General features: G+C 39.1%; 1 pseudogene; it reads left to right on the top strand.

Annotated features, from left to right (window-relative positions):
* LOC111794961 overlaps positions 1-1034 on the top strand; it is a 4944-nt pseudogene extending 3910 nt beyond the window's left edge.
* Positions 1035-16364: the final 15330 nt, after the last annotated feature.

A 16364-nucleotide genomic window follows, 5' to 3' on the forward strand; every position in this document is an offset into this window, starting at 1 on the left:
AGAAACAAAGGTATACAAGTTGAGACAGACATTGTACGGGTTAAAGCAGACATACTTACGAAGGCCTTGTCAGAAGAAAAGCTCTGTACTTACATCTGCAACTTTGAATCATGGGGGAGTGTTGAGATATGATTCAAAGTATTCAAAATGAAGATATGATTTGAAGTAGTTGAGATATGATTCAAATATTCAAATATTCAAACTACCAAGATTTTAGGAGATTTTAGGAGATTGTTAGTAGATTTGAATTTATCTAGATTTGCATGATTTACTATTTCTGGTTCAGTGTATTAGGTATAAATACTCAATTGTGTAACCCTCTAGGCATCATGTCAGGAGACATTAATAAAGCACTGCAGCTTCTATCTATTTTATCTATTCCTATCTCTTTCACTATCCCTCTTTCCAACAAAGAATTACGATGCATTTTATGACACGGTGCCAACCGGAATTGATGGAGGTCCCATTTATCTAATTGGAGATGAAAATGTCACAACAGATTTGTCATCAAATTTATGGTCTTACAAGGTTGGATTAAATGGAGAAATGAAGCAACCTTACAATCTGATGTTCTCACACAGTACCAAATGGAGCGCGTTAAATGAAAAATCTACTGGAAGGTGAATGACATGGTACAAAGCTAGCTTTAAGACCCCTTCGGGAACTGCCCAGTCGCATTGGACATGCAAGGGATGGGCAATCAGACTTGGGTAAATGGGCAAAGCATAGCACAGTTTTGGCCTTCTTTCATTTCTGGAAACGATGGTTGCAATTCGACCTGTGACTACAGAGGTGCATATGACCCTAGCAATTGTGTTAAAAATTGTAGGAATCCCTCTCAAAGATGGTATCACGTTCCACAATCGTTTCTGTCAAATGACACAAACACATTGATTTTATTTAAAGAAATTGGTGGAAGTCCTTAACAAGTTACCGTTCAAACCATCACTATAGGAACTATATGTGGAAATGCTAATGAAGGAAGCCCCTTAGAGTTGTCTCGTCAGGGAGGATATATCATTAAAAAATACTAGTATGCTCTTACAAACCGGACAAACGTACTAACTGATGTTGTTTACAGCTTTTCCCCGTGTCCTCGTTATTTTACCAAATAGCTTCACATACAAATCTCGATAAATAATTTGGTAAATTTATTGAAAGAGCCATGTACTTGTAGCGTTCTCGGAATAAGTTATGAAAAAAATGTTGTTTCTTTTATTTTATTTATTTTTCTTTTTTTGGTAAATAAAACAAAATTTTAAAACTTAATAATTAAAAACGTATTTAATATAGTTTCTAAAATGCCCATAAGGTTTTGACCATTGACTTTGACATTTCATATTTTTCTCCCACTATTTTATTTTACATTTTTCTTGAGTCCGTGTGCATATTTTAAGACCCTTAATAAAATCCATCAACGAAGAAATTGAAAGGAAAGGTCGATGCCTCACAAACTGAAATTAAATATAAAACTTTTATAGGCAAATTCACGTTGGGAAAGTAAATTTTCAATGCTTCTTAAGAACGAGGCGGTATAATCTGAAACTTACATTCAATGCTTCTTTTATTGCAAGCGAAACAATTTGAAAACTTATTTTCAAGGCTTCATACATTCTAAGTGGCATAGTTTGAATACCTGCATTGAAGGCTTCTTGCGTTCCAAGCGGCGTAGTCTGAAACTTGCATTCTAAGGCTTTTAACGTTCCAAGAGGCATAGTCTGAAACCTGCATCCAAGGCTTCTTACGTTCTAAGCAATGTAGCCTGAAAACCTACATTTAAGGCTTTTTATGTTCCAAGCAATGTAGTATGAGTCAAGAACATGTTGTACTATGGGAGGTCTAGGGGTTTCGAGTTTGAGGACATTAGTCCCTTGTTTCTGAATGGTACCACTAAAAAAAAGAGAGTTCACATACATAGTTTTAGACACAAAATAAGAAATGCACTCACAAAATACTTGAAAACAAAATAAAGTTAGAGGTTGCGTTGTTGATTTATGAATCTCACTCCAAATTCCACTCCCATCCTCGACCAGCTCCTTGTTAACTAAAAAACATGAAAAACATAGAGTGAGTACAAAGACCTAGTAATTATGCTATTTATAGGCTCTTAGTCGTGCACTTAAGCTAGGGTACTATATCTTCTTTAAGTATCAAGAGATGTAACATATGACTTAGCTTGGTTCACGACATATGGACAACTTGGAAGCTTCCCCTAAAGTGGCCCTCAGCTCATTCCCCATGTTCATAACATCCTACTAGGGGAGGGAAACATGCGGCTCATCATGTCAAACTATTCATGAGACAAGGTGCAGGGCATCACACCTAGAAGAGAAATTAGAGGCCTCGTAGTGCATTGTGTCACAGTTGTACATTTTAATTCATGAGACATTGTGACCATGACACGCTCATGAAAAGCCTTGAGGTTAACCCCAGCCAAATTTTCATTTTTGGTTCATCTTTGGGACTTCGTCGAACATTAAGCGAGATTTGTCTTTGCAATTCAAGCACAACTTCTACAAGATCCAAGCTGGTTCCGCCACATAGACTGCTAATGCGTAATGTCAGCGCACTTGTGTCGTCCGACACTATCCTTGAAGTACCCATTTCAAAAGAAGTCGCTCGAGACACTCATCTCACATTGCTCACCCTACTGTGACACACGTATGTGTCACAAGGTAGCCAACTTAGGCCATAAAGCCTAGAGGTTATGGGGAGCTGATTCCATGCTTCCTCCTATTGATCATTTTGAGGCGTTTCAAATCTTTTTGAAGTAGACAACATTTTGGCGAGCCCTAACTTAAATTAAAATTTCTCTGCCATCCCTGAAAAATTTGCTGCAAGAATTGTTATAGCATCAGGGTCAGCAATTTGTAGAGTGTAATGACCGGGCTGACTTGACGAATCTAAAAATATGGATAAATTTTTCACAAAATAAAACAAACCAATTTTAAATCATAACATACATTATATTTATATTATATCAAAATAAAGTTTATACAAAGTATTTTAAAACACAACACAATAGTTAAACACAAATTAATGGATGACAAAAAAGGGTTGAAGGACGACGGGTGAGGTTTGTCTATGGCACCTGCTCCAGAGTCCACTTCTGGCCTCGACCAGCTCCTTATTACCTGAAAAAAAAAATGGAGAATAAGGAATGAGTACAAGAATTGGTAAGTAACTTACTTGTAGGCTCTTAATCGTGTTCTTGATATGCTAGGGTACACACTTTTTCTTTGCTTGTTCTTGTTCTTGTCGTAAGTTCTTGTTATCTTTCTTAATTCATTCTCCAAGGCACTCCTCTTAGGACTTACAGTACTAGACATAAACTTGTCATCTTGTATTCCGAGGCTTCATACATTCCAAGCGACACAGTCTTAATACCTACGCTCAAGGCTTCATACGTTCCAAGCAGTGTAGTCTAAGTCATAGGCATAATGTACCGTGGGAGGTCTTAGGAGGTTCTTGATTCATGGCTAAGGTAACTTACTCTCTTCTTGCTCCATCGTGGCCATAGGTTACTCCCCATGATAGACCATAAAGGTCAAGTGATCGATGAATGCATGAACATGACATAGACCCTAAAGGTCACGTAATCGATGCATGCATGAACATGGCATAGGTCGTAAAGGTCACATGATCTGGCATAGACCATATAGGTCGCGTGATCGATGCATACATGAACATGGCATCCTACAAATAATTAGGTACCCATAACATGGCGTAAGGCATCTCATCTAGGTGAGGGAAATGAGACTAAACATGATATCCTGCAAAGGAAATACGGTGCAGGGTATTCCACCTAGAAGAGGAAACAAGGCCTCCTTAGAAAGCACCGAATGTGGGAGTTATGGGCCACATTTGGACGTGCTTAGAGTATTACCTAGTATTCTTGAATTTTCATGTCTGAGGACTTTGGTCCCTCATCTTTGAGTGGTACCTAGCATTCTTCTTGTCTTGGTAGTTGTAAAGCATGTTTAGTAATGTTCTTGGTTCTTAACCTTGTAAGTTTCTAAGGTTCTTATTTTCTTAAGGCATAAGGTGTAATCATGCCTTCATAATCATATGAACCCATAATAACTAGCAAGAGTTGTTCTAGAAAGTCATAGATTTATAATGGATTCCTTAGAGGGTTTTAGAAGGGTCTTGAATCTTGACGTGTTCCCTTTAGGCATTTCTTAAGTTACATCTTGGTTTAGGTTCCAAATTTGCTTCGACCATCTTGAAATCTTGAACTCATTCTCATGTCGTATAGAGTAGGCCTTAAAGAGAATAGTTAGTAATTTGGAGCCTGACTAGACCTTGAGCTAGGATATGACTATTTGTTTCATTTTCAGGAACTAAGCTGTAGGGGTTGTCATGTCATGCCTTGTGTTCCCTGCTAACTCTTCCAAAGTAACCCTTAATTTTCTCCCCAAGAGTGCATAGGTGACGTTATCATAATCGTGACATCCTGCTGGCAATTCGTGATGTAGGGCATCTCATTTAGGTGAGGGAAATAATAAGTTCATCATGGCATCATGCTCATGGTACATAAAGCATAACATCTCACCTAAAGAGGAATAGGAGTCTCGTGGTACACTTCATGATGGGAGATAACGGTTTCTCCGGGCATGGATCCTAGCAACTTGTTAAGCATGTCATTTGCATTAACCTAAGTGTTTCCTTGGACTCTTGATGATCCTAGGTTTTTATGCATAACGTCTTGGGTCAAGCTTGGAACTTACAAGTTCTTCTTAGGAATAGCCCCAACGTGGTCTGGTGCATGTAGAATCTTTTTAGAAATCAAGGGTACTTGTGGAAAATCTCTTATTCCATGGATCTCTTTAGTCACCCTAAGAGGTAAAGTCATATGGATCGTGAGGTATGTTTTCCCCATATCTTGGTTTTGCTACCTAACATTTTCCAATAGTTCCTAAACTTCGTTACCTTATACAACCTCTTGAGATAAGGAGTCATACAACATTTTATGACATTTAGAGGTCATTTAGGTATAACCTATAGGTAGTCTTCCTTAGGGGCATTATGGTCATTTTACCCCTAATTCTTGGTTTTGCTACTTAACAAGTTCCAATGGCTTTCAAACTTTACCATATCATCATAAATAATAACATAAGGTATACTACAGAGTTTCATACCATTTGGAGGTCATCTAAGTCATGAACCGTAGGTAGATATCCTTCGGGGCATTATGGTCATTTTGCCACATTTCTTGGTTTACTACTTATCCTTATCCAATGACCACTAAATTTCATATATAACCTTAACATGCTACAATATGCACAACATTAAAATTTCATAGGCATCAGGTTTCATTTAGTGGGTTATTTTAACATTCCTTAAATCCAGAGCAATTTGGTCAGTTTAGGGCCTTAACTCACGGTTCTTTTGATTTTTCTTTTATATATCCTTATTTCATACTTGATTTAGGGTTCATATGAAAATCCAAGTGGTTCCTGTCGTATTTCTTAACAAAAGTCTAAGGTGGCTACTTACCTCGTCGTCGATGCTCGGGACCTCCGTTCTTGGGCTTTCGGTATCTGAATTACCCCAACTTTCCTTCCATAGACTCCTTATTGTGTCTAGTTTCTGGAACCATAAGACTTTCATGAGAACTGGTTTGGAAGGAGGTTAAAATTGAAAAAACCAAGGGAAGGTCGAATTTGAACCAGCCACGTCATCATCTTATTCCTCTAGATAGGAAGAAGACGCACGATTTTCGCGTCTTCGCCGTCTGAAAATCGAGCTCCACAACTCCGATCTCACCATTTCTCCCCTCGATTTCTTCATGAAACTTAAATATAGCGTTACAAGGAAGAGCTTGGGATTTATTTCATACCTTCTTGTTGATTGTAGCCTAAGGTATTCCCCTCCAAAGTTTGTCCAAAATAAGTTTTCTCGTCGAAGCTAAAACAGAGGACTTCTTATTGGGCAGCCGATTCTAGGGGTTTTCAAGGCCCAATTTTTTCATGAAACCTCTTCCATATCCTTTTCTCAAGCTAAGGGATTTGGTTTAGAGGAACTTCTTTGAGTGAAGGACCTTAATTTTTTAGAATTGTCCTCGGTCTGCAACTCACCCGAAACGCCAGATTTTCGATATCTTAGGTAGCTTGTTCTACGACGTTTCAACTCTCGATTCCTTCATCAAACGTACTCAAATTCTTCTTCTGAAGCTAAAGAAATCCTTAATTTGTAGGAAAGGAGACAGTAGATAGGAATTCGTCACTTATCCCCAACTTAAGTTCGAAATTGATTTCCTTCGATTGGGTATGCTCTTGAGGTTATTTCTCTTCGTGGTCTCCTATGGAAACACTCATTGGAGCTGAAGAAACAAATTGGGATCGTTCTTGCTCGATGAAATATCGTGCATCCTCGGATTGGATTTTTTAGTTTTCCTTGAAATTCTTCAATGGCGGATTGAATTGGGGTAATTGTTTTTGGGCACTCTCAGCACTTCATTCCTTCATAGAAATTATAGGAATATGTGTGAGGAGAAATGGTAGAGAATTGCTCTTGAATTTTAAAGAAGCCCAAGAGTAGGAGGCCCACAATCTAAACGCTCATAACTCTTGAATGGGTGCTCAACCTTGCTCGATTCTTGTTCCATATTTTCGCCCAAACTTTAGACTTTATAGGAGGAGCTTAAACCGACAATGAGAGCTCCAAAATCTTCGTGATTTGGAGTTTGAGTGTTTTGGATAATTCGTTGGAAATATCCCCTCCGATCAGAGCCTTGCCGACTTTGGTTTTGAATACCAGCCGTTGGATGTGATGATCTGTATGTGTTCTAAATCATATCCAATTTTGGGAGAGATCCAACGGGTTAGATTTGAGTTTCGAGAGCTTTTGCTTAGATGGTTACGTTAGATGCTCTGATTCTGATTAGAGGGGCATTTTCGTAATTATCCATCCCTCTAGGGGGTATTTGGTAATTTGCCACTTTTCTAACATTTAATTATTATTTTCCTCGAAAAATCCATATTTTTTCTAAAAAAATCTTCATCCCTTGTTGGGCATTTTCCCATATTAAGTATCTTGAATTTCCTTCTAGATAAGAAATTAAAAAACGGAAACAATCCTTGATAGTTGGAAAAATGACATTTTTGCCCTTTTCACTTACTTTTTCATTTCCAATCCTTTTCCGTAGACCTTAACTTCTTAACATGATTTGTTAGGGTATAGGAGTGACTTGCTTAATTCCCTTGTCCTTGCTTAATCCTTTAATTTCCTTCCTTTTGATTCGTTGGGTTTTACATGGCCGGCTTATTCTTGTTGGATCTAATTCCCTTCATTTTTTGGGTGTTACATAGAGATATGTCATCGCCAGCAGTGTTTTTCATATTTTCTACAACATTCTGGTTCAACATAAATGTTCATTATTATTAAAAAATAACATAGTTAAATGTACAATTAGGCTCGATTTGTGTAAATCGATCATTCATGTTGAACCAGAATGAACTATTTCATGCTTACTAATTAGAAGAAATCGAGCCATTAATGAGAAAATGGTGAGTATGAGTACAAAATTGTTTATAAAATAGCTTGGTATAACTCTACATTTGGAGACTTATTAGGATGTTGATCTCAACAACTCTTGTGATGTCATCCGGGTGATGACTCAAGGAACATGTGTGTGCTCACTTCTTTGAGCACTTCTTGGAGTTGGGAATCCTATTCTCTCAGACTCTCCCCCACAATTGCCTCTCTTAAAGCGATGTCGCCCACCCATATGTCGAGATATGATTCAAAGTAGTTGAGATATGATTAAAATATTCAAAATTGAGATATGATTCAAAGTAGCTGAGATATGATTTAAAGTATTTAAAGTACCCATGTTTTAGGGGGTTGTTATTAGATTTGAATTTACTATTTATGGTTAGTGTATAAGCCTATAAATATTTTGGAATTGTGTAATTACACGTAGAAAACAATAATAATAAAGCAATGCAGTTGATCTATTTTATCTTTTCCTATCTCTTTCAATATCTCTTTCCCAACAAATTTGGTATCAGAGCCAAGTTCTTGTCAACACGAAAGTGAGTAATTATTTTTTATTTCACAAAACGAAAATGGCAGCAGTTGGTTTTTCTTCCTTTGCACCGCCGTTACCAATTTTTAATGGTGAGAAATTGAGTGGTGGAGCATCAAGATGAAGACCTTGCTCAGATCGCAGGAGCTATAGGACTTGGTGGAGCACGGGTTTGTTGATGTATTAGAACCCACCATAGAAGAAAAGGAGAGACTAAGAGAAACCAAGAAAAATGATGCCAACGCTCTGTTCATTATTCAGCAAGCAATTCATGAGACTATTTTTTCATGAATTGCAGTAGCAACCACATCAAAGCAAGCATGGTCAATTCTACGGAAGGAGTTTCAGGGAAATTCAAAGGTCATAATAGTGAAATTGCAATCTTTAAGACTTGATTTTGAAACTCTGCTCATGATGAATGACGAATCAATTGCTGACTCTTTGTCAAGAGCAATGGCAATAGTCAGTCAGATGCGTACCTATGGAGAGAAAATTTCAGACGAAACAATTGTTGCAAAGGTGTTAAGAAATTTAACTTCAAAGTTTGACCCATGTGGTGGCTGCCATAGAAGAAGATAAGGATTTATCAATACTATCCGTTGATGAATTGATGGGCTCGCCTTCAAGCTCATGTCCAAAATCAATAAATCACCATAAAGGAATGAAGAAAAGACATTACAAGTGAAGGAGACAGCCAACAACGAAGGCAACTAAAGAGAAAATATTCGTTTAGCAGGTAGAAGTCGTGGAAGAGGAGGATTTCACAGCTTCCATGGTGGTCGTGGTAAAAGGGGTAGATGGAGAAATGATGGACAAATGCAATTCAGTGAGCAAAGTAACATAAGGAATGTCATACAATGTTACCATTGCAGATGGTATGGGAACATAAAAGTGGATTATTGGTATAAAGATTAACAAATGAATTTTGCTCTTGCTGCTAGCACAAAAGATGACTCGACATTATGGCATCTTAAATATGGACATCTTCTATGAAGGGCCTGAAAATACTCAAGGATAAAAGTATGGTTTTCGGATTACCAAGAATTGATTCAATTAGTTTATGTGAAGGATGCAGTTATGGCAAGCAAACTAGGAAGTCATTTCCTGTTGGAAAAACTAAAAGAGCTTCACATCGTCTAGAACTAATTCATGCTGATTTATGTAGGCCAATGCAAACTAAGTCCTTGGGTGGGAGTATATACTTTTTACTATTTATTGATGACTATAGTCGCATGAGCTGGGTTTACTTCCTACAACATAAGTCAGAAACTTTTCAGAAGTTCCAGAATTTTAAAGTTATGGTGGAGAACCAAAGTGGCTATCGCATTAAAGTTCCTCGCACAGATAGAGGTGGCGAATTCATATCTAAAGAGTTTAATCTGTTTTGTGAAGGAAAGTGCATCCAAAGGGAGTTAACAACTCCTTACACTCCAGAATAAAATGGAATCGCTAAATGAAAAAATCGAACTTTTGTGGAGATAGCAAGAAGTATGTTACAAGCAAGGAGACTTTCGAACCAATTTTGGGCAGAAGCTGTAGCAACATCTATCTATCTATTAAATCTCTCACCAAGAAAGGTTGTTATGAATCAAACTTCTTATGAAGCATGACATGGAAGGAAATCATCTGTAAGTCATTTACGAGTCTCTGGTTGTGTTGCTTATGCTTTGAAACATCCTCAAATTCGTCAAAAGCTTGATGAAAAATCTGAAAAATGCATTTTCATTGGCTATTGTACTCAATCAAAGACATAAATTATTCAACCCCGTTAGTGAAAAGATTTTAGTTAGAAGGGAGGTAATATTTGATGAAAATGTGAGTTGAGAATAGATCAAAGAACAGGAGCAGCAAGAGATTACAGTTGAAGTTTCTTCAGATGTAGAGACAAGGGTCAACTCCAGTGCATCTCCTAGTGTCTCCACTACAACACAAAATTTGTCAAAATCATCATCTTCAGCACCACTAAATAGCAACTCTTATCTTGAAGAATCTTCAAATGAGACACCTTCAAGGAAGTATAAATCTTTAGCTGACATATATGCACCAGGTCAATTTGCTCTTACTGTTTCAGACCCTATGAGTTATGAAGAAGCAGCTGAAAAAGAAGAGTAGAAGAAAGCCAAGGTAGAAGAGATGCAGTCCATTGAGAAAAATGGAACATGGGAGATGGTTGACTTACCAAACGAAAAAAAAATGCAATCAATTTGAAATGGGTGTTCAAGACAAAATTTGCACCAGATAGAAGCATACAAAAGCATAAGGCTCGTATTGTAGAGAAAGGGTATACGCAACAAAAAGGTATAGATTTTGAAGAAACTTTTTCTCCGGTAGCTCGTTTTGAACCTGTAAGAACTATTCTAACATTAGCAGCAGAATTGCGGTGACCGGTTTATCAATTTGATGTCAAGTCAGTATTTCTTAATGGAGATTTACAAGAAGAGGTCTATGTAACACAACTAGACGGATTCATAAACAAAGGCAAAGAAACAAAGGTATACAAGTTGAGAAAGACATTATACAGATTAAAGCAGACCCCTCGAGCTTGGTATAGCAAGATTGATGGTATTTTTAAAAAAAGGATGCATGAGAAGTGAGAATGAGCCTACTTTATATGTGAAGAAGGAAGGTAAAAGTGATTTCATCATTATTTGTCTCTATGTTGATGATATCATTTACACTAGCTCTTCTAACTCTCTTTTGGATAAATTTTAATCTCAAATGATGAGTGAATTTGAGATGTCACATATAGGTCTATTACACTATTTTCTTGGTCTTGAAATATATCAAGTTGAAGATGAGATTTTTATTTCACAAAGAAAATATGCCAAAGATATATGAGTAAATTTAGTATGCTTAATTGTAAGCTTGCAAGAGCAAAAAGGGTTAACAAAGATATTTTGTGATAACAAAGCAACTATTTCTATGACAAAGAACCCAACATTTCACAGTAGAACAAAACATATTGAACTTCGACATCACTATATTCGTGATCTTGTTGCAAAGGAAGATGTCTTGGAATATTGTAACACCAATGAACAGTTAGCAGACATGCTTATTAAGGCTTTGTCAAAAGAAAAGTTTTGCTACTTTAGATGATTACTTGCATCTGCAACTTTGAATTAAGGGGAAGTGTTGAGATATGATTCGAAGTAGTTGAGATATGATTAAAAGTATTCAAAATTGAGATATGATTCAAAGTAGTTGAGATATGATTTAAAGTATTAAAATTAACAAGATTTTAAGATAAGTACTCTTCAAATCTGGCACTCGTGATACACTTGTGAAGTTTTCATTCAACCCTTGTGTTCTTTTTCTAACTATTTTGTCTGACTTAGAAACATAAAGAGTGGTTCTGATACTAATTGTCATGGTCGTACATTTTTAACAAGGCGTCGTGATCTAGACACGCTCATGACAAGCCTTGAGCGAAACCCATGCCCAATTTTCATTTTTCACCCATCTTTGTCGCTTCATCGAACCTCAGGTGAAGTTTGTCTTCTCCACCTAAATATAACTTGTGCAAAATTCAAGTTGGTTCGGTTATACACGCCACCCGTGCATGCATGTTCAATCAGTTTTTACACTATCCAACTTGCCTCTACACTAAACTAAGTCAAAAAGCTTGACTATACCTCTACTCAAGACCAAGGTCTCTAATATACAATGTCGCATCTCAATTCGCATCTTTGTTCCCAATTGATTTTACCTTCATGTCATGATTTCATCCAAAGTCTCAAGATGTCATTGGCAATCATAGCTCACTTAGTTTTACCCATGACAATAGTCCCATGTGTCAGTTCATAACATCAAGTTATCTCAAACATCCATCCATCCGAGTTTTATCATAGAATTGGTCCCTTTCGTGTCCATGTCATATCATTTACAAACTCCGTATCAGATAGCAAGTGCATATCCCAATCTCGAACATATGGGTTGGGGTGCAATGTTAGCACATCTGTGTCGTCTGATAATGTCCTTGAAAGACCTAGTTCAAAGGAAGTTGTCCAAGACGCTTGTCTCCCAATGCTTGCTCTCACTTTGACACACATATATACCATAGGGTAGCTCACTTTATCCATAGGATATAGTTACATAGTATCTAACAAACTTCATTTTCATAACTTTAGGGCATGGAATGGGTAGCTCACTAATAGCCCTAGGTTTACTTATCTCATACCTATTCGCGGGGCATGTATGTGCCCTAAGGTAAACATAAGTATTTCTCTGAGCTTTATTCATTTCAAGAGTACTTAGGATAGAGGTCTTAATGTTGGGATGACCGAAGGAAGGGCTTAAGTTCATAAAATTCTTCATCTTAGTTAATAGGGGCAACTAAATCTGTGCCACTTCCTACAAAATTGCCATCTAAAACTTTGTTAATCCATTCGACGTGTTTGTCAAATGGTCAAACGGAGGTATTCAATCAACAAAGGAAATCGTGTGAATCTAAATAAGGAAAAACTCAGGTTTTATCTAACAGTGTACCTCATTTTTTAGTCATACAAGTCTCGCAAACTTTGCATTTTGGGTTATCTTGGTTCATCTTCATCATCGAAAATTTCTGAGTCTGTTGGTGCACTTGTTGGTGCAACGACTGATGATTCTCCAACTTCGATATTGACTTCCGTCAAATTATTCCAATCCCATTCGCTTCTTTCATTTACTCGCACATCATGACTCACTATCACCATCTTGCTTATCGGGTCAAGTTACTTGTATCCTTTTGTCTTCTCAGCATATCCAATAAAAATATACCTTTTGCTTTTGTCTTTGAGCTTCGTTCTTTGTTGATCTAGTACGTGAGCATAACCCAGACTACCAAACACTTTGAGATGAAAGATTGTAGGCTTTTGTCCGCACCAAGTCTCTTGTGGTGATTGATCATCTAACTTCGCATGTGGACATCGATTTTGTATGTAGATGGCGTATTACACGACTTCTGCCCAAAATTCCTTTGGCATCCTTTTGCTCTTGAGCATTGTTCGAACCATGTCAAGAATGGTTCGGTTCTTACTCTCAGCCATGTTGACTTCTGGAAATCGAGAGAAAATCGTTGACGGAGTAAAAAACGGCCGAAGGAAAGTTTCTTGGAAGAAGAAAATAACTAAAAGCAAAGGGAGAGACAATATTTGCGCTGAAGACCCGATTGATTGTTATTTTCATTCAATTTACATATTTAAATAACTAACTTATCCTAAAATTAGCAGTAGTGCCACAAATCTTACTCCCAAAGTTGGTCAAAATAGCCAGCAAAAAATACGCTGTTCCATTATAAGGGGAGCGTTAATTCAGATATCCAAAAACCAAAAAAGCAACTAACTAAGTTTAAGGAAATGTGTAAATAACCTAAATAGGGAAAATCATAGCTTTTATCTAACAATCTTCTCCTAAAAGCTGTGATGTATCTACCTTATTATTTGAACTTCGATCTTTGAGCATAGTTCTTCAAATTTTACGCGCGCCAGGGACTTGGTGAAAATGTCTCCAAGCTGTTCCTCTGTTCGGATGAAATCAATCTTGATGAACCCCCGATCTGCACATTCTCGGATGTAGTGGAATCTGATTCTATGTGCTTGCTCCGTTCATGAAAAACTGGATTTTTGATCAGGGAGATCGTAGCTTTGTTGTCCACGTATAGCATTGGTGGATCGTCTTCTCTTCTGATGAGTTCTTCCATCAATCGCGCAAGCCAGACCCCCTGTGTTACCGCCGTCGAAGCGGCGATGTATTCTGCTTCGCAATAAGACAAAGCAACTACCTTTTGTTTTGTTGATTGCTAGCAGATCGCGCCGCCTGAGAGGAAGTAAATCATCCTGCTGGTGCTCTTAGGATCATCAACGTCAGCGGCCATGTCATTATCATTGTAGCCGACCAACTCAAGCTTCTCCTTTCCTCTCCCTGCGCAGTATCTTACACCCCAGCCTCTAGTTCCAGTCACATAGCGTAGGATGCACTTGACACCCACAAGATGCTCCTCCCTAGGTGCTTCCATGAATCTACTCACGTATCCAATGGAATAAGCAAGCTCAGGGCGTTTGTTTACCAGATAGCACAGGCTCCCGATAATGTTGCGGTAATTGGTGGCGTCGATTGCCGTCGTAGTCTCAGCCTTCCTTAGCTGGAGTCAGGCCTCCATTGGCGTCCTTGTAGGGTTACTGTCCGCAAGTCCAGTGTGTCCAGTAGCTTCTTCGCGTACGCACTTTGGCAAATGGTGATGTCGACAATACTCTATTACACTTCGATGCCGAGGTAGTAGTTGAGTACGCCAAGATCGCTCATCTTGAAGTTCTTTGACATCTCCCTCTTGAATCTTTTGAGAACTTCCATGTCGCCTCCAGTGATTATGAGGTCGTCAACGTACACTCCCACGATTAGTTGCTGCTCGTCGTGGCCGTGCGTGTACATGCCATGCTCAGAGGCACATCGCTTGAACTTCAGCAACAGTAGGGTACTATCGAGCTTCGCGTTCCAGGCTCGTGGTGCTTGTCGAAGACCATAGAGTGCCTTGTGCAAGCGCAATACCTTATTAAGAAGCCGAGTGGTTATCGGACATAGACGGTCTCCTTCAGCTCTCCGTTCAGGAACGCGGATTTCACGTCCATGTGGTGGACCTCCCAGGAATGATGTCCCGCGATTGCCAGCAATAGGCAGACATATTCCAGCCTTGCCACCGGCGCGAATACCTCCTCGAAATCCACTCTTTGCTTCTGGACGTAGCACTTCGCCACTAGACGGGCCTTGTGTTTCACAACTTCTCCCTCTTCGTTACGCTTCAGTTTGAAGACGCATTTGAGCCCTATGGCTCGGTGTCCCGGCGGCATGTCCTCTAGACTCCACGTCTGGTTCTCAGTGATGGATATCATCTCCTCGCGATAACCTCCTCGAAATCCACTCCTTGCTTCTAGACGTAGCCCTTCGCCACAAGACGGGCCTTGTGTTTCACGACTTCTCCCTCTTCGTTACGCTTCAGTTTGAAGACCCATTTGAGCCCTATGGCTCGGTGTCCCGGCGGCATGTCCTCCAGACTCCACGTCTGATTCTCAGTGATGGATGTCATCTCCTCCTGCATTGCCTATAGCCAGCACGGGTTCCTTTCTGCTTCGGCGAAGGTGTTCCGTTCATCTGCGCCTATGGCATGTAGTTTGGCCACCTCTTGTTCGAGTTCTCATGCCGCCAGTCCAGGTGGTTCACCTCCTCCCACTAGGTCTTCCATCCTCCAGTACCTGGCCACTAGATCATCATCGTGATCGGCATCCAGCGTTGAATCCGCAGTCCATGGTGTTGCAAACTCCATTGGTTCAAGGGGTGCAACTGCTGGCGGTGGTGACAGTTCCCGATGTTGTGCTCCTTCTTCTCCCGGCTTGGTGACGAGGTATTCCACCGTAAATTGATTTGGGTTTTGGTCTACCTCAGTCACGTCGTTCGACTGCCAGAAGGTGCTTTCGTCGAAGATGACGTCGCGAGACATGTGAGCTTGCCCCCCGCAGGATCATAGAACCTGTACGCCTTGCTCCCGAGTTTGTAGCCGATGAAGATGACCTTCAGCCCCCTGGGATCGAGCTTGGCGAGGTGGGGACGTGCTACCTTCATGTATATGACGCAGCCAAACACTCGGAGATGATGTACCGATCGCTTTCTTTTGGTACCAAGCAGCCTCATGTGGCGTCTTCCCGTCGAGGCTTTGTGTTGGCGATCGATTGAGGAGATAGACGGCCATCATTACTGCCTCTCCCCAGAGAACCTCCCATTACAACTCTTGGAATGCCTTTAATAGTTTCATTTTTTAGGCTATATAAAGCCATGTATGTTGTATTTGTAAGCAGACGTGGAAAATATAGTAAAAGGAGCATTTGTGCTTTTCTTTAGCCAATGGCTAAGTTTCGTTGTAATTCTATGTAGTTTAGATTGCATGTAGAATCATTCAAGCTCAACATGATCAATCTTGCTTGTGGAATGATTCGAATCTCAATCAAGTGTTCTTGTCTTGAGATATTTGATCAACAAGAATCATTCAAGCTAGACATGATCGATCTTCCTTGTTGAGTGATTCGAATCTCAAACAATATTCTTGTCTTGAGATATTCGATCAACAAGGTAATCTTAATCTTACTCCCCTTGTAGTGATTCCCCCATATCATTTGGTATCAGAGTTTCAGGCTCAAGATCGGATATATGTTTCCTTTGCGTTTCTTTTCAATTTGTTTTTATCTTTTTAGTTTTTAATCGATCCAAAATAAAAAATTCAATCTTGGCTCTACTAAAAAATTTGAGAGGTGAGAATGAGAGCTTCATTTGTGTAAATGAGTGCAAACAGAGTGGCCTAAATTTCCTT

This window comes from Cucurbita pepo, chromosome LG01, assembly GCF_002806865.2.
Source record: "Cucurbita pepo subsp. pepo cultivar mu-cu-16 chromosome LG01, ASM280686v2, whole genome shotgun sequence".
In the NCBI taxonomy this organism is placed as follows: Eukaryota; Viridiplantae; Streptophyta; class Magnoliopsida; order Cucurbitales; family Cucurbitaceae; genus Cucurbita; species Cucurbita pepo.